General features: G+C 50.8%; 1 long non-coding RNA gene across 2 annotated transcripts in view; it reads right to left on the bottom strand.

The window, feature by feature from the left end:
* LOC123373138 overlaps positions 1-22,052 on the bottom strand; it is a 40,262-nt gene extending 18,210 nt beyond the window's left edge. For both annotated transcript variants that reach the window (XR_006580580.1, XR_006580579.1), the window contains exons 1-3: positions 21,931-22,052; positions 18,998-19,287; positions 18,787-18,845 (exon numbers count right to left, since the gene is read on the bottom strand). This is a non-coding gene — a long non-coding RNA (uncharacterized LOC123373138). The remainder of the gene's footprint in view (positions 1-18,786; positions 18,846-18,997; positions 19,288-21,930) is intronic.
* Between the last annotated feature and the right edge of the window lie 4,610 nt (positions 22,053-26,662).

Genomic DNA, 26,662 nt, shown 5'->3' with positions numbered 1-26,662 from the left:
ACAGGGACCGCGACATGAGCTGGCACCTGGTCTTGCCAGCGTCACAGAGCCTACATGGGGAAGAGATGTCTGCTAGAAGACAGCTCTTTAATCTAGCAAGAAAGGCATAATGAGATCCAACATCTGGAAGCAGAAGCTAGACAAATTCAGAATAGAAACAAGGTGCAAATTTTTAACATTGAGAATAATTAAGCATGGGAGCAAGGTACCCAGGGATATATTAGATCCTCTGTCACTTGTAGTGTTTAAATCAAGGTAGGATAACTGACTAAAAGATGTCCCATAGCTCCACCACAAATGGTGGGTTGGGCAGACATTACTGGCTAAGGTCTCAGTGTCACAGAGGAGGTCAGACTACATGATTAGAATACTCTCTTCTGCCTTTAAAATCTATCAGTTAATGTTGCCATTATCTGAGTTACCAATACAACCAGACCCCAGGAGAAGGGGGTAAATTTATGGCAGTGGGTGTGGGAACTCCTGCTGTTTACGCAGATCTAGTTATCCTTCCCTCAGTGTCAGCTTCACCCCTTCCTTACTCAAGGGATTCCTTCCCTGCCCTCCCACGCCAAGCAGCCGCCTTCAGATTCCTTCTCGGGGCCCCATGCCTCCCAACAGTGAGCCAATGAGGTCAGAAAGCCCCCGGTGCGCTTGAGCTGCCGGCAAACCCGTGCCAGCTCCTGCCAAGGCCCGCAGAGCTCAGCTGAACACTGGCCGAGGCCTAGCTGGAGCCAGGCTGGCTCACCAGGGTGGTAGCGGTGTTATACCAGGTATTAGCCTTATCAAAATATGTTTTGTGTTTAGACTTTAGGAAATGCTCGTAAGTTGCTGCCTGCAGTAATCTCAGGTACAATACCCGTGTCCTGTGTTCTCCGGCGAGATTTAAGCGTCCGCTCTGTATCTGTAACTCACCAGACAGGAGAGGAGCATCAAGAAGAGAACAGGGGGTGTTCTCTCTTGCCCCACAAAAGCAGGCCCATCGACACCAGATAGCTCATTGTGGAACGTCAGCGGACAAAAGACTCTGGGGGTTGCTTCCCCCGACCCCGGCCCCAGGGTAGAGGAGACTTGCAACTGAATTCCTCCCAACAGCCGAGTTTGCAACTGGAAGCAGCAGGGGGAAAGGAATAAAAGCCCTAACGAGCAGGAACTGTCTCTTTTATGCTGCTTGGACTCTGAGAGGAAAGGACGACTAAGCCTAAACTAAAGATCCCCAGTGCTTAGCCTGGGTTAGCCCTAAAGGACACCCAGAGCGTGCTTATTACAGACGCTCTTGTTACCTTCTGAACTCATTTGTGTGTCTACGGTTACACGCTTTAACCTTGTAAATAACTCTCCTTTTCTCGTCCTATGAAATAAATCTTCAGTTAGTTTGTTATAGGATGGCTACAAGCCTTGTCTTTGGTGTGAGATCTGAGGTGCAATTGACCTGGGGTAACTGACTGGTCCTTTGGGACTGGGAGTAACCTGAATATTGCTGTGCTCTTTGGTGTAACGGGAGCATCTGTCACAAAGACAAGACAGAGGAGAGTGCTTAAAGGGACTGTATGTGACTCCACGGTGAGGCTTTTATAGTGCTTGAGGAGTCTACACTTGGGTGGTGAAATCTAAGTATAGAACTCACAGCCAGTTTGGGGTTCGTGCCCGGCTTCCTAACAGTCTGCTCTGAGGTTGGTACCCACACTCCCGAGTCACTGCAGGACAGCTTGACAATGTCTTTACACTGCGATAATGTGTTCATTAGTAATGACATGAGAGGACAGGAAGATAGATGACCAGTACATTAGAGGGGTGTGTAAGAGATTAAGATTAAGATAGATAGATAGATAGATGGGGTGGATGGGGATAGATAGATAGCGGGGGTGGATGGGGATAGATAGATAGATAGATAGATAGATAGATAGATAGATAGAGGGGGTGTATGGGGATAGATAGATAGATAGATAGATAGCGGGGGTGGATGGGGATAGATAGATAGATAGCGGGGGTGGGTGGGGACAGATAGATAGATAGAGGGGGTGGATGGGAATAGATAGATAGATAGCGGGGGTGGATGGGGATAGATAGATAGATAGATAGATAGAGGGGGTGGATGGGGATAGATAGATAGATAGATGTGGTGGATGGGGATAGATAGATAGATAGATAGATAGATAGATAGATAGATAGATAGATAGATAGAGGGGGTGGATGGGGATAGATAGATAGAGGGGGTGGATGGGGATAGATAGATAGATAGATAGATAGATAGATAGATAGATAGATAGAGGGGGTGGATGGGGATAGATAGATAGATAGATGTGGTGGATGGGGATAGATAGATAGATAGATGACTTGGCAGAATTCAATTTTTATATTTTTATCATTTCAATGGAGAATATTGATTGTTTTTAAGCATTTTGTCTAATTTTACTGATTTACATTTTCACAGTGGCACAAAATTATAGAGTTAAAGCTTTTTTTAAAATTGTATCTATTTAAATTTTCACCATGGTAGGAAATTGCTGGGGGGTCATACATTGCAGGTGGCAGACAAGAATTATTTAATGACAATAGATGTTGAGATTCAAACCATTAAATCTTTATAACCATTAAACTACAAATCGTCAACGGCACGTCTCAAAATACAAAGTCAATATGCTTAACTCAAACTCGAATCAGTTCTCCAGCAGCATTTGTCTTACTTTGCCTACCTGTACATTTTGATTAGTATCAATGGAAATACGTTTTCATCATTTGAGTGTGTGTGATGAAATCAACGTTTATGGACATTTAGGAATAAAAATGGAGCCCTTCCAAGCAGATAGACAGTCTGTTAGACACCCTGTCTTGCTTCAAGCGTAGCTCTCCTTCATCCAGCATGTCCCAGATGTGTGTGAACTCTTGTGCCTTCTTCAGATTGCAAACTCCTTGGGACAGACCCATTGTCTCTCTCTATTTGCATGCTGTTCTGTGCACCCTGATGGCACACAGTTAACAATAAACAATAATAATAACCTTGCCGTGTATATGTGCTTTAATGTCCCAGGTAGCGCGGGTCTGAATACCTAATGCCTTGCTGATTGTTATTCACTCTGTATTCAATGTTTTAAAAAAAATGCACAAAACCACAACCCTATAGTTAGAAAGTGAGATAGGTCTGCTTAATTTCAGGCCATTATCTCCCGGTAATTGCTGGAAGGATTTCATTCAGTGCCAGAGCAATGGAAGCAAATCAATTCTCCCCCCACCCCCCATGGAAAAAAAAAAAAAAGCCCTGATGTTCTCCAAAGGGTTCGGGTTTTCAGACCGCGGCTGGGAGCGAGAGCCAGGGCTCCTTTATCAAATTCACATTTCATTTCCAGAGCACGCCGGAGCCGGGACGTACATTTATAATGAGAAAACGGGAAAAAACACAAAGACAGCGCCGGGGAAATGCTAATGGGAGAAAGTGAGCTGGGGCTCCTGGAAGAATAATGGACAGACACACGTGCATCTCCGGTGACAGGGAGAGACACTGAGGCAAAGAGAGACACACGCACAGACACACGCACAGAAACGCACAGAGCTGTGGGGCATCCACTCGCACGCAGAGGGTTTGTCTGCACAGCAGCTCAGCTCGAGCCGTGTAGATGCGGCAGCATGAGCTAGGCACCTGCGTGCGTACGCTAGGGATTGGGCAGGTTAGCACGCCGGTGGCTAGCCCGTGCGGCTGTGGGCACCGCTGTGACCACCCTCTGTTTTTAGCACGCTGGCTCAAGCAGTGCGGGTCCTTCTACCTAGGCTGGGAAGCACGCTCCCAGCTGATGTGTAGATGTACCCTGAGAGAGACACAGACAGACACACGGACACAGAGCCAGGGAGAGAGAAACACCCCCGGACACGTGTGCACAGCCAGCCCGATGGAGCACCAGAGACAGAAACACGCAGAGACCCCATCACGGACGCAGGCACACGCCCAGCAAGCCAGACACACAGGGCCCCGCTGTGCAAGGTGAGAGCCCCCATCTCCATCAGCTTCTGTGGCACATGACGGGGCTCAGCACCTCGCAGAGGCCTGGACTGTGACCTGGCCCTCAGAATCTTACTGGGGCCTTCCTACTGGTACGCATGCTCCCAGCCATGTACCAGATCGGGCTGCATATGCATCGCGTTGGGGGGTCCGGCTGGGGTGGCCCTTCCGGCGGGACCAGGCCTGGAATGCAGACGCTCAGTGCCGCAAAGACAGTGCTACCAGCATAGAGTCATAGACTATCAGGGTTGGAAGGGACCGCAGGAGGTATCTAGCCCAACCCCCTGCTCAAAGCGGGACCAATCCCCAACTAAATCATCCCATCCTTGCTCCATGAGTGCATAATGACCTTCCTCCATGGGTCACCTCATTGAAGCCAGCAAGATCTGTCCTGGAGCATGGTGCCTTTCTGCACAATTCAGGGCACCCTGACCCAGCCCGTGGTGAAGAGCTGGAAGGGTGATTTATGCCAAAGGGGCCGCAGGGAGACCCTAGCCATGTGCAAGAGTGAGACGGGAATAGGCAGAAAGGAGGCAAGGAGCCAGTTTCCCAGGGGACATTATCAGGGATGGCATGGCTGTGTCTCTTTGCCATCGTCTCAAGCATTAGGCTGGGGCTCATGAGAAGGTTGAACGAGGTGCCCTGCTTGGTTCCGTCTGACCTGTCTTGCAAAGTTCCCATGCTCAGGGCAGCTTAGATTCATGGCTTCATAAAGAGAAAGGCCAGAAGGGGCCCATATTCAGTCTGACCTCCTGCATCACACAGGCCGGAGAGCCCTCCCAGCAATTTCTGCAGCAAACCCCTCACTCCTGTTTGAGCGGGAGTGGATCGTTTAGAACAAGCCATTTGGTTTCAAGCGCAAGTCTTCAAGTGACAGAGACTCCAGCGTGTCCCTCAAGGAGCTGTTCCAGTGGTTAATTACACGCGCTGTCAGAAACACCCCGTACAGAAACGTGTGCCTCTTTATTGCAGCAAAGTCACAATCAGACTTTCCCAGGCTACATTATCCATTGCTCGGTCACGATACATTGCACCCTCAGCAAGTTTGCGGATGACGCTAAGCTAGGAGCAGAGGTAGATATGCTGGAGAGTAGGGATAGGGTCCAGAGTGACCTAGACAAATTGGAGGATTGGGCCAAAAGAAACCTGATGAGGTTCAACAAGGACAAGTGCAGAGTCCTGCACTTAGGACAGAAGAATCCCATGCACTGCTACAGACTAGGGACCGACTGGCTAAGTGGCAGTTCTGCAGAAAAAGACCTGGGGATTACAGTTGGGTATGAGTCAGCAGTGTGCCCTTGTTGCCAAGAAGGCTAACGACATATGGGGCGGCATTAGTAGGATCATTGCCAGCAGATCGAGGGAAGTGATTATTCCCCTCTATTCGGCACTGGTGAGGCCTCACCTGGAGTATTGCGTCCAGTTTTGGGCCCCCCACTACAGAAGGGATGTGGACAAATTGGAGAGAGTCCAGCGGAGGGCAACAAAAATGATTAGGGGGCTGGAGCACATGACTTATGAGGAGAGGCTGAGGGAACTGGGATTGTTTAGTCTGCAGAAGAGAAGAATGAGGGGGGATTTGATAGCAGCCTTCAACTACCTGAAGGAGGGTTCCAAAGAGGATGGAGCTCAGCTGTTCTCAGTGGTGGCAGATGACAGAACAAGGAGCAATGGTGGAGGTTTAGGTTGGATATTAGGAAAAACTATTTCACTAGGAGGGTGGTGAAGCACTGGGATGGGTTCCCTAGGGAGGTGGTGGAATCTCCATCCTTAGAGGTTTTTAAGGCCTGGCTTGACAAAGCCCTGGCTGGGATGATTTAGTTGGGGTTGGTCCTGCTATGAGCAGGGGGTGGGACTAGATGACCTCCTGGGGTCTCTTCCAACACTAATCTTCTATGAGTCTATGAGCAGATTAATCTTCCCAGAACCCAGCTAAAGATTCTGGCTGGCTGGCTGGGAACACCTCCTCCTTCTCCGAGTACACTAGAAAAGGGGAGCAAATTTCTTAACACCTCTCCTCTTTGGGACACTCCTGTTGCATACATACGTGGGGTGAAAGCTTTTCCATTACAAAGACAGTCCACATTTTACTATCCCCCAGTTGCATAGGAGACGGAATAACTGCCAATAATGGCCAATACAACGTCCTTGCTGCTAAGACCGAAAAAGCCATTCATTTCTTGTGTGCACCTTATTTCTAGGCTGCATGGGGGAGTCGTTAGTAGAAATTGAGAGAAGGAAAACGAAGGCTGATTGTGGCCCAAGGTAGTGGAAACCTCATGACAATCTCTTGAGAACTAGCTGTGAGATTCTGGCACTAAATCCCAACCCAGAGGAGCGCCTTGGTATGCAAAGCCCAGCTGGAGGGCTCATTGCTGTGAGAACCAGCCGACCCTGCACCAGACCTCCTCGGCCCATCCTTCATGATTCATTACTTCCAGTTAGTTAATAATGGCTAACTATGAATTCTGAAAGACTAATCGGTCACTGATAATTGGTTATTGGGACTGGGCGACAGGTGATGGATCACTGGATGATTCCCTGTTCTGTTCACTCCCTCTGGGGCACCTGGCATTGGCCACTGTCGGAGGACAGGATACTGGGCTAGATGGACCTTTGGTCTGACCCAGTCTGGCCGTTCTTATGTTCTTATGATAATTACTGCCACTAAGTATTGGCTTTTAATTAGGTGCATAGCTTGCGATGGGTGGCTGTGGTGCTGCCACAGGCAGAGGACTGGGCATCAGGAGCAGATGAGACCCTGTGCAGCACCCACCCTGCTTCCAGGCACGAAACTCTCTAGGGATCCAGACCGAGCGCTGAGACCTCCAGATCACAGGTGCCAGATCAGCTGGGTAGCTTCAGAGCAGAGGGCCTTTCCTGGCTTCCGGTCCTGCAGGCATTGGCAGCTGTAAGGGGCTTCGTGGTGGCTGTCTTGAGTTATGTGCTTTGACTCAAGAGCCATGTCCTGGGCAGGGAATGGCAGAGTGAGTGTTCCTGATCTCATTGCACCGGTGTAGGACGCAGGCCGAGTGTCAGAGCTGTCTGTTCCTGGGGACTGATCCTGCAAAGCTGGGTTGAACACCATCCACTCCCATCGGCTCCAGTGGCAGTTCAGGGGACCCAGGGCCGGCTCTGGGTTTTTTGCTCTGCCCCAAGCAAAAAAAAAAGAAAAAGAAAAAGAAAAACTCTCCTGGAATGCTGCCCATGGAATTGTGCCGCCCCAAGTACGGGCTTGGTTTGCTGGTGCCTAGAGCTGGTCCTGAGGGTACCTAGTACCTTGGCCGAGGCTCTGAACTGAGCACGGGGAAAGGGAGGCAGCTCCCAGGAAGGGGTGTGTCCAGGGCCCCGGCACGCATCCGGGGGGCACACCTTGCCGGTGTGAACAGTACCTCTCACTGCAGCCAGGGCCGAATCCAGCTTTTTTGCCGCCTCAAGCAGCGAAGGGGTGGGGGGGGGAGATTAAAACCGATCGGCGCCACTTCGGCGGTAGCTCAATCGCGCCGCTTCATTCTTTGGCAGCAAGGGCCTGAGGGACCCACCGCCGAATTGCTGCCGAAGACCCAGCAGGAGAAGGCATTCAGCTCAGCTCCTGGGGCCCTGTCTACACTGGGATTTAACTCCAACCCCGGGCGTAGCTGCACCAACCCCCCCTACCACCGACAGCAGTGCAGCGTGACTGCAAACCCGGGCAAGTTCTACTGGTGCAAATCACACTGCTCTCACGGAAATGGAGTCCAGCGTAGGGGCCTGGCGTCATCGATTTACACGGGGGTACGGTGAGCGCTAAATGCACCCATCATGCTCTGGCGCTAATGACTGCCTGGCAATGGACAACATGCGCTTAGGACTCTGCATTGGTGCAGTGCAGGGCGGCTCAAAGGCTATGTCTACCTAGGTGATATTCCCGTACATGCGCGAGTGCTGTTTGAGCTAGCGTGCTAAAAACAGCGGTGTGGCCAGGGCAGCAGGGGCAGAGGCTTGGGTTGCTATTTTCAGCCTACTTGCTCTGCTGAGACTTATAGACACACACACACACACACACACACACACACATGACTGCAGTATAGACATGCACATGGGTCCCCTGCTCCTCCTTGGGACAGGCACTATTCAGAGAGCAGGTTCCCTAACAGTCCATATTGCAAATTCCCTCAGAAAGAGGCTGCGAATCCTTCAGAACCAGCTTTTTCCCCTCTGCCAGGGACACTGGTGCAGGAAAAGCAAAAAGAGAAGAACCCTGAAATTGATTCTTACCTCATATCATTAAAAAATAAATTGCTGCAGCGCTGTAACATAAAGTAAGAATCAATCTTATTTTTTAACACCAGAAATAACCTAATGAAATACAAGATTAAGTCTGAATATGGGCTTCTTGGTGCAGACCCTGTGGGAATTGATTACAGAATTGAATGGCTCCGAGCTGATAAGATGAATTTGGAATAAATCTTACTTTTAACTACTCCCTTTTTATGCTCGTAAAAAAAAAAATCAGATTGATTCCAATCAAAACTTCTTCTAAAAAGGGAGACAGTTTCGATTTGTCATGGCGCTTTTTCAGCGGAACGGCACTGAACTTTGGAGTCAATCTCGCCGCTCGTTATGCGCTCCCCAGAGAGGAAAAGCAGGAGGCACAATATTTCTGATTTACAGCTCAAAACGAGACAGTAATGATCATAATCATCAGGACGAGAAGCGGGAGAGGGCCTCGGGCGGAAGGGGGCTCCCTCCACGGGTTCTGCTACGGGAGATGCTGTTCAGAAGCGAAAGGTTGTCAGTTCTGCCGACGGCTCCTTCGCTGTGTTGCAGGTGGTTAGCTGCAGTCCCCCCCTGCTACTCCAGACCTGGGATCCCCCCGCCCAGCTCTGCTGGTGTCCCTGAATCCTGATTTGCTACTGTCACAGCCCTAGAAACCTGGGCTTTAGCAAGAGTTGGGATTAACTGATAAGATTTGCTTTCACTTTTGTGTTCAGGCATTAGTGAACGACCTCCCCTAAGGTGACTTCTCCAAAGAAGAACCCGAGGGGAGCGACTGGTGCAGGATCATGGAGGGAGAATAGGGCCCAGGTGAGAGGGTCAAACACATTCGCCACACTGTACATCAGTCCCACATAATGGTCTCAAGTTGCAGTGGGGGAGGTTTAGGTTGGATATTAGGAAACACTACTTCACCAGGAGGGTGGTGAGGCACTGGAATGGGTTCCCTAGGGAGGTGGTGGAATCTCCTTCCTTAGAGGTTTTTAAGGTCAGGCTTGACAAAGCCCTGGCTGGGATGATTTAGTTGGGATTGGTCCTGCTTGGAGCAGGTGGTTGAACTAGATACCTCCCGAGGTCCCTTCCAACCCTGATATTCTATGATTCTATAACGTTAGCTGGGGATTCCCCGCTCCACCCCTCCACCCCACCCCCAGGAAATTTCTTTTCATTTTCTTTGAAATTTTTCCATGGCGTTTTCAGGTTTTTTGTCAAAAAGAAATATCAGAGGGGGAGCCGTGTTAGTCTGGATCTGTAAAAGCAGCAAAGAGTCCTGTGGCACCTTATAGACTAAAATGCATCCAACGAAGTGGATATTCACCCACGAAAGCTCATGCTCCAATACGTCTGTTAGTCTATAAGGTACTACAGGACTCTGTCAAAAAGAAAATTGACATCCAGACATTTGGGGGAATTTGGGATGCCAGAAAACAAACATTTCCAAGATCGTTTCCGTTTTTGGCAACTGAAAAATGTTTGGGTTTGGAGTTTGTTTTAACTAAAAACCTGCAAAATTTTCAAAAAATGAAGAAGAAGAAAAAAAAAAAGCCCTTGGCTTTTTGACAAAGAAAACCGGACATTGCCCAGGGGAGCGTCTGTTCGACGACAGAACCACGTCTCGTCAAGAGTCGTTTGGACTGAAAAATCTGACTCGCTCTGGCAGCACGCCTGTGGGATTGCAGGCCGCGGCATGGTTCCCTACCCACACCTCTGGGTTGGAGCACACGGGCCCTTCAGACACCCTGCAATTAGAGATTCGGGTGATCAATGTTAAAAAACTCCAACCCCGCCAGCATCGACCAGAGCGTAGTGAAAGGGAAAAGGCACCTCCTCTTCCCTCTTCCTGCCATGACCTGGCTGGAATTTTAGGCCGAAAAACCTGGCTGGCAGCGTACTGCAGCTGGCATCTTCCAAGCTTCGGTAGCTGGAAAGGCAGCCAGTTGGTCCGGCTGAAGAACAATTTATTCTCCCATCCTAGCGAAATCTGGTCTGCATTAAAAATAACAAAAACCCCTCCAAGCCCATTATGTTTAAATAATGTTAAAGGTCTGACTTAACGCAGCGAAAGCAAATTCCAAGGCCTAATGAAGAAGGATTGTCTGGCACAGTAATAATAATAAACTTGGTGCACATGTGTAGAAAGAGAGAGACGTTCATATGAGGAGCTCACCGCACGATAATTAAGTAGATCTCACCACACTACTGGAGCACTATCGGTGAGGGGTATCTCTATTTTCCAGCTAGGGAAACTGAGGCACAAATGAGGAAGAGTATGGCAGCCCCTGGCTCTTCTTCATGTGCTCCCCCCATCACCTGGAGCAAGGTGGGAGTGCCTGCAGCTCCCCCTCCTTTGCAGGTAAGTGGGGCCAGAGTGGGGAACAGGCAGAGCCTCCCGTGCACTGACATGAAGTGGGAGTCAGCTGTGCCAAGGTACTTTCCTCCTGCGAGCAAAGGGAGGAATAAGGAGACACTCTATGCCTTGGTCTGTTCATGGGACAGTGCAGCTTTGTCCTCAGGGCTTGTCCCACGGGGCATGGGTGGGGGGGACAGACCCACCGGCAGAGGAAGACACAGACACCCAAGAGGCGTCTGAAATGGAGAGTGATCCAGGGGCCATCACAGCTGGGTGGTTGCCAGGAGGCCCAGCTCAGCTGCTGAGCAATGGGAGAGCCAGGCTCCTCCTGCGTCATTGAGGAAACCTCACGAGAGGAGACAGTGCAGCAGACATGGCCAAAGTGCCTGGCTGGAATCCAGCCCACGAACACCTTCTTCTCTGCTCTGAAAGGGGACTGTCCATCAACTCTCTGGCGATCGTCTCTCATGTCCTCCAGCGCACTCCTGTGGCTCCGAGGGGCTGGTGCCTCGAGCAGGGGCTGTTGACTCAGAAGGAGCCAGGAGATGCCCCTCAGAGTCGAGGTGAGCTTGGCCGATGGAGGCGCCGGGTCCCAGCATGCCGTGCTCCATCTGGATGGAGGTTGATGGTGATGATGGACACGTGTGGCTGAGACAGACAGAGACAGATTCGATTGGTTAGCTCTACAGGTGTTGCCAAAGTACGAAAGTGTCAGCCCCACCCCAGTCTGTTGGGGGGCAGGCACGACCCACCTGGGACAGGGTCACAGGCTCTGCTTGGGGCTTGATCCCCTATGTTCTTTGTCAGCAGGACCAATTTCTGCATGACCTGTGGTGGCTTGCTCTGTGTCCCAGGGTCTGGGGTAGCCTCTCCTCATCTCTTCGCACTGAGATGTCTTTGAAGAGCCCTGATCAGTTGAGAAAATCTCTCTCATGCCAGGGCATCTTTGGGACGTTGGAGTAGAAAGCCTCAATCTCTTCTCTGTCACATTGATTGCAAAGTCACTCCTCTCTGGGTTTCAACCATAATTTGGGCCTCCTGACTTATGCCTGTTAGTTAGAAATCTTACTGGAGAGAAGCAGACACTGTTGTCCGAAATCAACAGGCAAAAACTCATGTGCTTTGGTCACATCAGGCAGAGAGATGGAAACGACCTTGAGAAAGTGATCCTGGAAGGAATGGTGGTGGGTCATCCTCGTAGGGAACATAAGAACATAAGAACGGCCGTACCGGGTCAGACCAAAGGTCCATCTAACCCAGTATCTGTCTACCGACAGCGGCCAATGCCAGGTGCGAAAGAGGGAGTGAACCTAACAGGCAATGATCAAGTGATCTCTCTCCTGCCATCCATCTCCATCCTCTGACGAACAGAGGCTAGGGACACCATTCTTACCCATCCTGGCTAATAGCCATTTATGGACTAAACCACCATGAATTTATCCAGTTCCCTTTTAAACATTGTTATAGTCCTGGCCTTCACAACCTCCTCAGGTAAGGAGTTCCACAAGTTGACTGTGTGCTGCGTGAAGAACTTCCTTTTATTTGTTTTAAACCTGCTGCCTATTAATTTCATTTGGTGACCCCTAGTTCTTGTATTATGGGAATAAGTAAATAACTTTTCCTTATCCACTTTCTCCAATCACTCATGATTTTATATACCTCTATCATGTCCCCCCTTAGTCTCCTCTTTTCCAAGCTGAAGAGTCCTAGCCTCTTTAATCTTTCCTCGTATGGGACCCTCTCCAAACCCCTAATCATTTTAGTTGCCCTTTTCTGAACCTTTTCTAGTGCTAGAATATCTTTTTTGAGGTGAGGAGACCACATCTGTACACAGTATTCGAGATGTGGGCGAACCATGGATTTATATAAGGGCAATAATATATTCTCAGTCTTATTCTCTCTCCCCTTTTTAATGATTCCTAACATCCTGTTTGCTTTTTTGACCGCCTCTGCACACAGCATGGACATCTTCAGAGAACTGTCCACGATGACTCCAAGATCTTTTTCCTGACTCGTTGTAGCTAAATTAGCCCCCATCATATTGTATGTATAGTTGGGGTTATTTTTTCCAATGTGCATTACTTTACATTTATCCACATTAAATTTCATTTGCCATTTTGTTGCCCAATCACTTAGTTTTGTGAGATCTTTTTGAAGTTCTTCACAATCTGCTTTGGTCTTAACTATCTTGAATAGTTTAGTATCATCGGCAAACTTTGCCACCTCACTGTTTACCCCTTTCTCCAGATCATTTATGAATAAATTGAATAGGATTGGTGCTAGGACTGACCCTTGGGGAACACCACTAGTTACCCCTCTCCATTCTGAGAATTTACCATTAATTCCTACCCTTTGTTCCCTGTCTTTTAACCAAGTCTCAGTCCATGAAAGAACCTTCCCTTTCATCCCATGACAGCTTAATTTACGTAAGAGCCTTTGGTGCGGGACCTTGTCAAAGGCTTTCTGGAAATCTAAGTACACTATGTTCACTGGATCTCCCTTGTCCACATGTTTGTTGACCCCTTCAAAGAACTCTAATAGATTAGTAAGACACGATTTCCCTTTACAGAAACCATGTTGACTATTGCTCAACAGCTTATGTTTTTCTATGTGTCTGACAATTTTGTTCTTAACTATTGTTTCGACTAATTTGCCCGGTACCGATGTTAGACTTACCGGTCTGTAATTGCTGGGATCACCTCTAGAGCCCTTTTTAAATATTGGCGTTACATTAGCTAACTTCCAGTCATTGGGTACCGAAGCCGATTTAAAGGACAGGTTACAAACCTTAGTTAATAGTTCCGCAACTTCACATTTGAGTTCTTTCAGAACTCTTGGGTGAATGCCATCTGGTGCCGGTGACTTGTTAATGTTGAGTTTATCAATTAATTCCAAAACCTGCTCTAGTGACACTTCAATCTGTGACAGTTCCTCAGATTTGACACCTACAAAAGCCAGCTCAGGTTTGGGAATCTCCCTAACATCCTCAGCCATGAAGACTGAAGCAAAGAATCCATTTAGTTTCTCCGCAATGACTTTAACGTCTTTAAGTGCTAATTTTGTATTTCGATCGTCAAGGGGCCCCACTGGTTGTTTAGCAGGCTTCCTGCTTCTGATGTACTTAAAAAACATTTTGTTATTACCTTTGGAGTTTTTGGCTAGCCGTTCTTCAAACTCCTCTTTGGTTTTTCTTATTACACTCTTGCACTTAAGTTGGCAGTGTTTGTGCTCCTTTCTATTTGCCTCACTAGGATTTGACTTCCACTTTTTAAAGGAAGTCTTTTTATCTCTCACTGCTTCTTTTACATGGTTGTTAAGCCACGGTAGCTCTCTTTTAGTTCTTTTACTGTGTTTCTTAATTTGGGGTATACATTGAAGTTGGGCCTCTATTATGGTGTCTTTAAAAAGCACCCATGCAGCTTGCAGGGATTTCACTTTAGTCACTGGACCTTTTAACTTTTGTTTAACTAACCCCCTCATTTTTGTATAGTTCTCCCTTTTGAAATTAAATGCCACAGTGTTGGGCTGTTGAGATGTTCTTCCCACCACAGGGATGTTGAATGCTATTGTATTATGGTCACTATTTCCAAGCGGTCCTGCTATAGTTACCTCTTGGACCAGCTCCTGAGCTCCACTCAGGATTAAATCTAGAGTTGCCTCTCCCCTTGTGGGTTCCCGTACCAGCTGCTCCATGAAGCAGTCATTTAAAGTATCGAGAAATTTTGTCTCTGCATTTCGTCCTGAAGTGAAATGTTCCCAGTCAATATGGGGACAACCGAGGAGGAGATGGATGGGATGGCGTGTGATGGATCATGGGGAGGTCAGCTGCTGAGTGTGCGAAGGTAGCGATGGATGGAGAAGCCTTCCAAAAATTCTGCTACGAGGTCACCAGTCTTCAGACATGAAAAAATTGACTTTATATAGTTTATATCTAGATAGACAGTGAGACAGATAGAGGTGGGGTGCTGTACAAGAGTTCACCGGGGCTCGACCCTCTCCGGAGCGGAGGGGAGCCACGCCGGCTCACTACACCCCGATGGGTCCGGGGGATCAGTCTGGCCCAGGGTCTCCCACGGTAGCCCTTGCAGGAGTCGGCCAAAAGGTGGTTCATCTGGCTGTGCCTCCAGCGGGGCAACAACCACTGAGTCGGGAGGCTCAGGCCCTCAGGCAGGGCTGAGCCGTAATAACAGTTATGAGCCCCGGCCCTAGGTCAGGCAGGGCAACAAACACTGAGTCAGGGTGCTCAGGCAGGGTTGAGCAGTAACAGGCTTCGGCCTCCTCAGGCCAGGAAGAGGGGGAGTCTGCCACCCAGGAGTGGGGGGGCAGAGGGGACGCAGGCCCTCCCACTACAATGCGTCCCAGCCTGGGGCCCTAGCAGCGGCTGACAATCCGCTGCTTGGTCAGTGGGGATCCTGGCCGCAACACACTGACATGGGCTCTGGTAGTGCTGCAGCCAGATGGGGGTCGGCTGCCCCCGGGCCACTTCCACACTCCCGCTTGGGTCCTACCTGGGTCCTGGCATTGGCCTCTGGGGGATCCAGGAGCATGGGTTCGTCGCGGCAGGGGTTGGTTGGCAGCTCCGGCAGCTCCTCCGGGTAGCGGGTGCGGGGGAGCTCCGGCAGCTCCTCCGGGTAGCGGGCGCGGGGGAGCTCCGGCAGCTGCTCCGGGTAGCGGGCGTGGGGGAGCTCCGGCAGCTCCTCCGGGTAGCGGGCGCGGGGGAGCTCCGGCAGCTGCTCCGGGTAGCGGGCGCGGGGGAGCTCCGGCAGCTTCTCCGGGTAGCGGGCGCGGGAAAGCTCCGGCAGCTCCTCCGGGTAGCGGACGTGGGGGAGCTCCGGCAGCTCCTCCGGGTAGCGGACGTGGGGGAGCTCCGGCAGCTCCTCCGGGTAGCGGGCGCGGGGGAGCTCCGGCAGCTGCTCCGGGTAGCGGGCGCGGGTAGCTCCGGCAGCTCCTCCGGGTAGCGGGCGCGGGGTAGCTCCGGCAGCTCCTCCGGGTAGCGGACGCGGGGGAGCTCCAGCTGCTCCTCCGGGTAGCGGGTGCGGGGGAGCTCTGGCAGCTGCTCCGGGTAGCGGGCGCAGGTAGCTCTGGCAGCTCCTCCGGGTAGCGGGCGCGGGGGAGCTCCAGCAGCTCCTCCGGGTAGTGGGCTCAGGGTAGCTCCGGCAGTTCCTCCGGGTAGCGGGCGCGGGGGAGCTCCGGCAGCTCCTCCGGGTAGCGGGCGCGGGGTAGCTCCGGCGGCTCCTCCGGGTAGCGGGCGCGGGGGAGCTCCGGCGGCTCCTCCTGGTAGCGGGCGCGGGGTAGCTCTGGCCAGTCTGGGCGGCTGCCTTGGGCCGCAGGAGCTTCCCAATCTCGGGCTCCCCTAGGGACGTCTGCTCTTTCCGGCGGCTGGGCTCCTACTGAGCTCTGAGGGCCGGCCTTTATAGTTCCGGGTCACTGCCTGACCCTTTGAGGGGTGGGCTCAGAGCTCCCTAGCTCCGCCCACTCTGGCCTCCAGCTGGGCTCTTCCTCCTCCGTGGCGGAGGGGAGCCACACCGCCTCATTACAGGTGCATATGGGGAGAGATAGTGGTATATGCAGGAATAGATGGTGTGTTTATGGGAATAGATAGTGAGATAGACGGAGGGTGTTTATGGCAAGAGATAATGAACTAGATAGAAGGTATATATGGGGCTAGACAGCAAGCTAGACAGATGTGGGTGTGTGGGGACAGACAGTGAGATAAATAGAAGATTCTGTATTCGCAGTCACAGTCCTTCCCAAGGCTCTCACAGCCTTGTTAATCACCTGGGGTTGCTTACATGCCACAATTTGCATGGTAATTATAATTAACGGGAACAGCAATAAAGGAACCCGAACGTGTGATGTTGTTATCAAGACATAATTATCCCAGAACAATTCGGTGATTACAGTTTGCTGAGGACGGAGCTAATTGTTACAGCGTGACAGGTTCCCTTCACAGCCACCCCGGGAGGCCTGCTCTCCAGCCAGCTGGCAGCTCGAGGCCTCTGCGTGGTGCAGAGGAGTCGGGGCACTAGCGTCGGGGCCCTGAGATCAAGCCCCAGCTCGGGTAGCAGATGGAAAGGAGGCTGGCGAGTTTCACCCAGGTTCTGGACATCGGGTGCCTCCCCGTGAGGGCAGGTCTCTGCTGAGCTGGGTGGGGGTGAGGCCAGAAGCGCACCAGCGGAGATGAGGCGTCTGTAGGCCTGTGTGCACCCTGGACGTAGCCTACACCCTCAGCCCCCTACTTGCACAAGCACCAGATGCACTTGCAATGCTTTTCAGGAGAACCCCCTCGCCCCCCGAGCACACCAGGGGCCGGGGGGCTCTGCGAAGTCGCCAGTCCCGCAGTTAGAGGGTACAGCGGAGGGGCATGGGACATGGCACGCTGACCGAGTGCCACAGGAACGGCCCTGTCACAGCAAGTGACAATCCCTGGAAGCAAAGGGTCAAATATCTTGCTCCTCTGGGCTCGGGGGCATCCCCGCCACACCTCTGTGCCTTCCAGGGAAGCATTGACTGAAGCTCACACACCAGGACCAGTCACTTACAAAGCAGCCTCAGGCTGCAGTTTTTCCATTTGTCCCTAGCTCTAACTCCCTTCCCCTCTGCCAGAATCCGCACCAGGCCTTGGACAGAGGGAAGGACTTGGAATCAATGGAAGCACTGCCAGCAGATCGAGGGATGTGATCGTTCTCCTCTATTCGACATTGGTGAGGCCTCATCTGGAGCACTCTGTCCAGTTTTGGGCCCCACACTACAAGAAGGATGTGGATAAATTGGAGAGAGTCCAGCGGAGGGCAACAAAAATGATTAGGGAGCTGGAACACATGACTTATGAGAGGCTGATGTTTAGTCTTCAGAAGAGAAGAATGAGGGGGGATTTGGTAGCTGCTTTCAACTACCTGAAAGGGGGTTCCAAAGAGGATGGATCTAGACTGTTCTCAGTGGTAGCAGATGACAGAACAAGGAGTAATGGTCTCAAGTTGCAGTGGGGGAGGTTTAGGTTGGATATGAGGAAAAGCTTTTTCACTAGGAGGGTGGTGAAGCACTGCAATGGGTTACCTAGAGAGGTGGACGAATCTCCTTCCTTAGAGGTTTTTAAGGTCAGGCTTGACAAAGCCCTGGCTGGGATGATGTAGTTGGGGATTGGTCCTGCTTGGAGCAGGGGGTTGGACCAGATGACCTCCTGAGGTCCCTTCCAACCCTGAGATTCTATGATTCTAAGCAGCCATGGCCCGGTATGACATTCCTGAGGCGGGAGGTTTACAGGGCAGGTGATAACACAGCCCCTCTCTGGTCTGGATAATGCCCCGGAGTGTCACACCCCGGTAAACAGAAGCCCCAGACAGAGGGAAAACAACTCAGCTGAATGATGAGGTGCCATACAGCTTTCTACCTCCAAGATGCCAGCTCCATTCCAGCCCAGGCTGACAGTGACAGCAAGCCCTTCTTAACTGAGAGCTGTCTGGAGCCCTCTGGAATTTCCTAGGTCTCAGTCCAGCCCATCACAAGACAGCTGTCCCTATCCCAGCACCATTACATCATGCAGCGGCTCAATGATCCATCTCTGAGTTGGGAGCATGGAAGAGGTAACAGGCTATGGCATTGCTTAGCAGCTCAACAAATCCAGGGCTAGTTGGGATTTCATGATCGCTACCATGGAGCTTGGCAGGAATTTCATGGGGATAGAATTCACATCCTCCCACTCAGCAATCCCCACGCTCTACCACTTGAACTAAAGGAGACTCCCCACAAGGTGCTAGGAGCATAGGGCTCATGAAACACAGTTGAGTTCTTCTGGTTTTCTCCAGCAGAGGGCAGCAGCGCACACTGGCCTGTTGCATTCCATTCTCGTTTGCCATGAACCGTCCCAGCAGAGAGGTTGGTGACCTCCACCTTGGCTTGTGGCTAAAGGCCGTTGTAAGGGTTGTGGTGCTGTCACTGCCCGGGGCTTACCTGAGCCTATGGGTAAGCAGAGACCTCCAGTTGTCAGAGCTCACAGGGTGTGTCTACACTGCAATTAAATACCCATGGATGGCCCCTGCTGGCTGACTCAGGCTAAGGAGCCTGGGCTAAGAAGCTGTTTAATAGTGGTGCAGATGTTTGGGTCGGAACCTGGGCTCTAGGACCCGGCAAGGTAGGAGGCATCCTGAGCTCGGGATGCTGCATGTGCCTGACTGCACTGTAGACTTACCCATAGTCCAGCTCCTTTCACCAGAGGAGCACACAGGTCTTTGCCTGCTCAGCTGGAACCTACAAAGAAAGAAGCAGCGATGCAACACAGCTTTGTGGTGTGCAGCATCTTTGGTGCCTGCTGCATCTCCAAAGGCTGCAGCCAGAGGAGGGGACTGGGGGCGGGGGGATCATAGGAGTGCATTATAAATTATAGAATGCAGCAGCATTACCATGTTTTATGGAGGGTAGCTTGAATCACTTCGCTTCAGAGCGATCACGGAGGTAGGAAGGTGTTCGGAGGCAGCAGCAAGAGAGGGGAGAGGTGTTTCCTGCCGAGGTTTGGAGTGAGATGAGGGTGAGATGGCAGGTTGTAAGGAGGCTGTTCCAGTGGCAGGAGCTGCAGAGGAGGAGAACCTTTTGTGCGAAGAGAGGTGAGATTGTGCAGAGAGAGAGAACTGGCAGGAGAACCAAGACGGACACACAGTTTATAGAGCAGACTACACCAAGCAGCAATTTTGACCTGGAAGAAAACAAAAATCACACTGATAAAGTTTGCAGATGACACAAAAATTGGGGAGTTGATAAACAATGAAGAGGGCAGGTCACCGATTCAGAGTGATCTGGTTTGCTAGGTAAATGGGATGCAAGCAAACAATAATGCATTTTAATACAGCTAAATGGACATGTAACTATCTGGGAAGAAAGAATGTCGGCCATCTTTAACCAGTGGTGAACCTCTCCTGGGAAGCAGTGTCTCTGAAAAAGATTTGGGGGTCATGGTGGATAATCAGCAGAACATGAGCTTCTAATATGATGTGGTGGCCAAAAGAGCGCATGTGATCCTGGGTTGTGTAAACAGGAGAATCTGGAGTAGGAGCAGAGAGGTTATTTTACCTCTCTACTTGGCACTGGTGTGACTGCGGCTGGAATCCTGTGTCCAGTTCTGGTGCCCACAATTCAAGAAGGATGTGGAGAGGGTTCAGAGAAGAGCCACGAGAATGATTAAAGGATTTCATGGGGATAGAATTCACACCTGCTGTAAAGTGATACGCTAAATAAATTGAGCTCTTTGAGTCTAACAAAGAGGAGGTTACAGGGTGACGATCTCAGTCTACAAGTACCTACACGGGGAACAAATATGTAATAATGGATTCTTCAATCTAGCAGAGAAAGGTATAAAACAATCCAATGGCGGGAAATTGAAGCTAGACAATTTCAGACCAGAGATAAGGGATAAATTATTGACAGTGAGGGTAATTAACCATGGGAATAATTTACCAAGGGCTGTGGTGGATTCTCCATCGTCAACAAATTTTAAATCAAAATGGGATGTTTTTCTAAAAGCTCAGCTCTAGGAATTGTTTGGGGAAGGTCTCTGCCTGTGCTCTGCAGGAGGTCAGACTAGATGATCAGGATGGTCCCTTCTGGCCTTGGAATCTAGGAATTTTGGATGTGGGCTGGTGAACTTCTGTTGACAATAGCCAGGAGCTATTGGCTCATTGACCATCCACCTCAGGCTTCCTCCTTCCCTCTCCAATGGGAAAGAGAATCATGACCATACGGACATCCCATTCTGAGGACAGTGTTATGGAGCGGGATGCAGGTGGTCTTGCTTAGTAGTCAGAGCAGGAGTCAGGCCTAGTGGTTGGAGCAGGCTACCAGGTTGGGGAACAAAGCCAACAGTCAGCATCAGAGTCAACTGCCAATTACCAGAGTCAGGGGTCAAGCCAGAGTCAGAACCGGAAATCAAAGCTGAGTGTCAGAGCTGAGGCCGGATACCAAATGCCAAGGGTCAAGCCAGAGACAGGGTCCAGGTTGGAAGTCGGAGGCCGGGGCCGGAGTCAGGACTGGTCACTGGTGATTGGAGGCGAGGTGTAAGAGCAGGAACTGGAGGAGAGGCAAGGATCAAGCGCGGAACGAGAGCCCGGTGGGAACAGGAGCAAAGGCAGGAGTGAGGCAGGAGCCAGGAGCGGAGCAGGAGGCAGGAACAGGGGTGGGTGCAGGAGGCAGGCACACACAGGGACCAATGCAGCCACAACAGGAAATCACCTTGTTGCCTGGACAAACGTCCTATGCCACCTTCTAGCTTAAATAGAGTCGTTGGACCAATCGGTGGAGCTGGGCGATCCTCCAATCAGGGCTACTGTGGGCAGTGCCTTGGCTGAAGTTACAGTCTGATTAGCTTCTCAGCCCACCTGGTTTTACAAACAGTAGGTGGAGGTCAGGATGCATCATCTGTCTGGGGACTCCCAGACCAGGCTTCAAGATCTGGGACATCTCAGATGGTTCCCTGGCCCTGGCTACAAACTCCTCGATCATGGCTCATGATGCTCCCATCCTGCTGGCTGTGTGGTGTAGGTGGAGTGAGGATCACCAGGCTGTGGGGCACGTCTGGGGAGAGCTGACCTGGGATCTGCGCTCCACTCCCTGCTCTGCCCACATGCAGGCAGGGAAGAGAGGGGGCTGGCTCTGCTACAAGTTCTGACTTACTTCTACTTCTATGCAGATAGCGCCCAGATACAATGGTGACGGGCGCTTCAGAACCTTCTCTGTCGGCAGGACTATCAAACCTGCTCTGGGGAGAACATGTTGCCCCGTAGCGGCTGGAAGCTCACAGAGGGCCCGATGCCAGCTATGTACTGGGGAAGAGGGCAGAGAGGAATGGAACCGGGGAAAGTGAGAGACATTTGAGAGAGAGGCCGAGACAGGAAGGAGAGATCTTGGAGAGGGGAAAAGAGAGTAAGAACTGAAACAGGAAAGGAATAGAGAGGGGAGGGGACAATGGAAAGCCGGACGAGGGGCTGCAATGGATTTGGGGGGACAAGGCAGGGACTGTCTCAGACGGGGCGGGGCTGGCCCAGGGAGGCTGACAAGTATGGAGCTGGAAGGTGCTGCATGGATCAATGGAGAGAGCCGTTAGGTTCTCACATGCCCTCCCTGCCTGTCCACACCAGCCCCAGTCCCGTGCTCACACTCGGGGACCCCAGCTCTGAGCAGGCTGGGAGAAAGGTCATGGCAGGAGTCCCCCTTCCATCATCCAACGCCCTCACCCCTGGGGCCTAATCCGCAGCGTGGGCGGGATTGGATTGCTGGGAGAGGCAGAGATGGGAGACGCGCCACGGAGAAGGCTCGGTGCGGTGTTAATTGCCTTCTGGCCACTCACTGCATCGTGGAGGTTTTATTCATTATCTTCGTGGATTATCTCCGTTTTTTCAGCTCGGCAAGGGAGCCTTCTGAATCCTCAGCACGAGGTTGGCACCGCTTCCCACAGGGCGCTGGGGATCTTGAGCAGAAGCCTCCTGTGGAGGGAACACACGGGAAAAGAAAAAGACGATGGGTATCAGGTTTGAAAATTTAAAAAACCAAATAATTAAATCCCCTTCGAAACAATGGTCACCTCTCCGAATGCCCCTCTCTGGAGATCCCCACGCCGACCATACCGCTCAGCCAGACTCCCAACCTCGGCTCCAGAGCTGCCCAGGACTCGAATAGCAGGGGGGTTGCGGGGCAGGACAGAGGAGGGATACCAACAAAGCCTTATGCGTGTGGGTCGGGGGAGCCCAGAGCTGGGAAAGCGGAGAAGCTGTGGGTCAGGACCGAAGCACATTGGCCTGGGGGGGAAGGGAGCCGTGTGTGTACACGTGGAGAGAACCTGAGGCTGGTAGGAGGACGGCTGTGGCTCTGGAATGAGGGGCAGAGCTGTGGGTGGGGTGCCCAGGACTGAAATAGCAAAGGGGTTTTGCCACTCCAGCGTGAGGTACGTAGAGATAAATAAACTCCCGGTGGCTTTCCTCCTTAATGGAAACCATTGCGGCTGGAAATGCTGGACGTATTAATAGCAGCCGGAGCTCCTGCAGGTTGGCTCGTATCTGGATTAGATTTGCGTTAAGGAGGGAAAACGAGTCAGACTCAGTATTGGTTTCCACAAATATTTGGCTGTTTAAAAAAGGCCCAAATCTGGAGCTTATCACATTCAGACCCAAACAAAACGTAATGGTACAGAGAGCAATAAAGAGATAACAGGACCAGCAAGTGAAGGGGTGCTGGAGATGGAGCCTTCATCTCCGGGGATGAGAGGGAAGCACAGAGTAGGGGTCTGGAGAGGCCTGGACTCCGCGTGGTGGCTGGGAGCCAGGAACCACTCAGCGTTGGTCCTATCCCTGCCACTGGCTTGCTTTGGGACTTTGGTATAGTACCCTATGTCCCAATTTAACCAGGACAGTCCTGCTTTCCTATGGCACATGTCCCAGGATCTTCTACCAGGACATCTGGAATGGCCCCCTTTTTGAGTCCATCAATGAAAACATTTGGTTTCGCTTACAGGAACGAGATGCTTTTTTCCAGACCTGTCACTGCACTGAGCAGCTTTGTTCTGTTTACCAGGAACTAACAGTCTCCAGAAAGGATGATCAGAGCGCAGTGAAGGGAGAAATCAAACAAGTGTCGAGACCACCAGCACTGGGATTCTAGTTTGGATAGAAGGAGACAGGTCTGGAGCAGGGAGTCGTCAGCACAGTGCTGGTTGTTGAATGTGTGTTTGCAGATGAGATGACCCAGAGATAAGGTGCAGAGGGAGAAAAGAAGGGGACCACGGATGAAGCCCTGTGTAGCCTCCACTGAAAGTTGAAAGGCATGAAGCAGATCCTCCAAAGGACACGCTGAAGGAGCAATAAGAGAGGCAGAAGGAGAACCAGGAAAGGACACAGTCATGGAAGCTGAGGGAGCACAAGATTTCAAGGAGAAACGCTTGATCAGCAGGTCAAAGAGGATAAGGGTGGAGTTCTGGTTCGCAGCTGTAGCTGGGAAGAGGTCATTAGAGACCTTGCTGAGAGCAGGTTCAGTAGAGTGCCAGGGCTCTCAAGTCTGGGAAAGTTTCTCCATCCATACGCTGAGGATAATACTCTTGATCTCCGCCGCTGGATGGGGCTGTGAGCGTGTCTCTGTGGGAACTAACTAGACACTTCCAAGTTCTTCACTCTCTGCACTTTCTTCGACGCTGCTCCTCATGTGTGGAGCATCCTCTCCCAAACTGATCCTTCTCCTCCTTCACATCCCTCCTCAAGACCAACACCTGCCAGGACGCCGCCAAGAAATCAGTCACTCAATCGTGGCTCAAGGGGCAGGTGGCGTTCGTTACCTAGCAATAATTACCGTGAAATAAAAATCTCTCTAGCTGATCTTTTCCAAAACAACTGAGGGTCCGTCTACATTATAATCAACGACCCACAGCAATGAGACTCAGAGCCCGGGTCAGCTGAAGACGTGGCAGAGCGTGGTTCAGAATAGGCTGTACAATCCCCCACCCCACCCCCAAACTCTGCGTTATCTCTACTCTCTAGACGAGGCCTCAGAGTTTAAGCTGATTGGGGCAGAGACTGGGTATTTATTGCCTCTGCTCAAAACCCTACGATTTATTATGATGATTATTGTTGTTGTATTAATAATTCAGTGCCTAGAATGCTTTGGGAATGATACAAATATTGCCATTATTTAAGCATTGCAGTAGCCCTGTGTGAGTTAAAAGAACTCTGCAGAAATTAAGTAATTAATCCCCATGAAATCCCCTCCCCCCCTAGGTAGCCCTATTTCAGATGGGGAAACTGAGGCACAGAGCAGGGGTGTGACCCATCGGGGGTCACAAAATGAGAAAGTAGCAGGCCCAGGCTTGGAACCTGGTGTCCTGACTCCCAGCTGAAATCCATGCTGCCTATTTATTATTCTAAAATGTTGAGCAAAATTTGACCTGCCTGTCCTTTGAATCAGTTTGAAAGTGCTGCAGAAATGCTCGGGTTTGTTATTCCAGCCCCACCGAGCCACGGCTCAGTACACAGAAGCAGCACACAGCCCCAATTTCCACAGCAACCAGCTATGATGTCACAAACAGGGGATTAAGATTCCAGATGGGAAATAAGCAGCAGGAGCCTGAAAAATCTTCAGATACAAAGATCTTCTTTCCATGCAAATGTCCTTCTGCAATAAAACTCGGGGGGGAAGAGCAAATGACAGAAAGGGACGTCAGCAGCATCGTCGCTTAATAGGATATTTTTTCTCCCCTGGGCTTCCTGCGAGGCATGAGCGGGCAGCTTAGACAGATGTTTGCTGATCAGATATGCTGATGATCGGGCCCAGAGGGAACGAAACTTGAAGTGATTCAGTTTACCCGAATGAAATAATAACACTTTCCAACCGCTCCTAGAATGGCAAGTGTAATGTGTTCGATAACAATTAGGAACATCAAGAGGGTGAGGAAGTCTTTGGGAGCGTTTTCTGATGACACCAGGGTCAGGTGGCGAATTTTCAAGCCATTCAAAATTAATTGTCAGGGAAATCGTGGGTGGGGTTAACGAACATGTCTCCAGACAAGCCAAACACTGCTCAGACACGGAGAACCTGAGGGTCTCAGAAGGAGTGGGACAGTTTCATTTTCTGCCCCACGTGTTCCCAAGCAGGAGGAAAGACAATGTTCTCAGAAGAGGCTATCGGCCAGTCCACCCTCTACCCCCTGTAATGGGGTTCCCACCCACGGCTAGTGCGTCTCCTTGTGTCGAGGTCTGAGAATGCATCGAGTATCCCCTTGCTGCCCACTGCTCGCTCTGGGATAGTCTCTCTTCTGGTAACTTGGGCCTCTGGCCAGGTCACTATTTAGTCCACCTCTTCTGGGGTTACCAAGTCCAACAGGACCCCTTGTCACGCTGTCTGGAGTGGCTCACGGCCGCAAGGGCCGACCTCAGGGTGGACTGTCAGAAAACATAGAATTAGATTTCACCAACCCAGTGCCAAATGTGAACTCCCGGATCACAATACCAGGGTTACCATGGAGTCACAGACAGCCCCCTTAGACGCGCCTATCGATCTTGCCACCCAGCCAGACTGGATAAATGGTCACTTACACCAAAGATCACATCACATTCAAGTTGCCAGTCACTTACCCCAGATCAATTGGCACTCTGGACCCTGCAGCAAAGACAACTCTGACCGCCAATTCTCTAGTGAACTATTGAAAGGTTTATTAGCTAAGAAAAAGGAAAGAGAGGTTAAAGCAGGTAAAATCTATACACAGGTGAGTCGCGGTTTGTAATTCCAAATGGTGGCAGTGATGTAATAAACTGCCAGTTTCTCAAAACTCTTTTCAGGGTACCCAGGTTGTCTCTGGGGATCACAGAATCATAGAATTGTAGGGCAGGAAGGTACCTTGAGAGGTCATTTAGTCCAGTCCCCTGCAGGACTAAGTATTATCTAGAGCCTGACAGGTGTTTGTCTAACCTGCCCTTAAAAATTTCCAATGACGGAGATTCCACAATCTTACTAAGTCATTTATTCCAGTGCTTAACCATCCTGACACTTAGGAAGTTTTTCCTAATGTCCAACCCAAACCGCCCTTGCTGCAATTTAAGCCCATTGCTTCTTGTCCTGTCCTCAGAGGTTAATGAGAACAATTTACCTCCTGCCTCCTTGTAACAACCCTTTATGTACTTGAAAACTGTTCTCATGTCCCCTCTCATCATTCTCTTCTCCAGACTAAATAAACCCAATTTTTTCAACCTTAAGAACATAAGAACGTAAGAACGGCCGTACCGGGTCAGACCAAAGGTCCATCTAGCCCAGTATCTGTCTACCGACAGTGGCCAATGCCAGGTGCTCCAGAGGGAGTGAACCTAACAGGTAATGATCAAGTGATCTCTCTCCTGCCATCCATCTCCACCTTCTGACAAACAGAGGCTAGGGCCACCATTCCTCACCCATCCTGGATAATAGCCATTTATGGACTTAACCACCATGAATTTATCCTGTTCCCTTTTACATGCTGTTGTAGTCCTGGCCTTCACAACCTCCTCAGGTAAGGAGTTCCACAGGTTGACTGTGCGCTGCATGAAGAACTTCCTTTTATTTGTTTT

This window comes from Mauremys mutica, chromosome 6 (assembly GCF_020497125.1).
Source record: "Mauremys mutica isolate MM-2020 ecotype Southern chromosome 6, ASM2049712v1, whole genome shotgun sequence".
In the NCBI taxonomy this organism is placed as follows: Eukaryota; Metazoa; Chordata; order Testudines; family Geoemydidae; genus Mauremys; species Mauremys mutica.
This window is presented reverse-complemented; position numbering and strand designations above follow the sequence as displayed.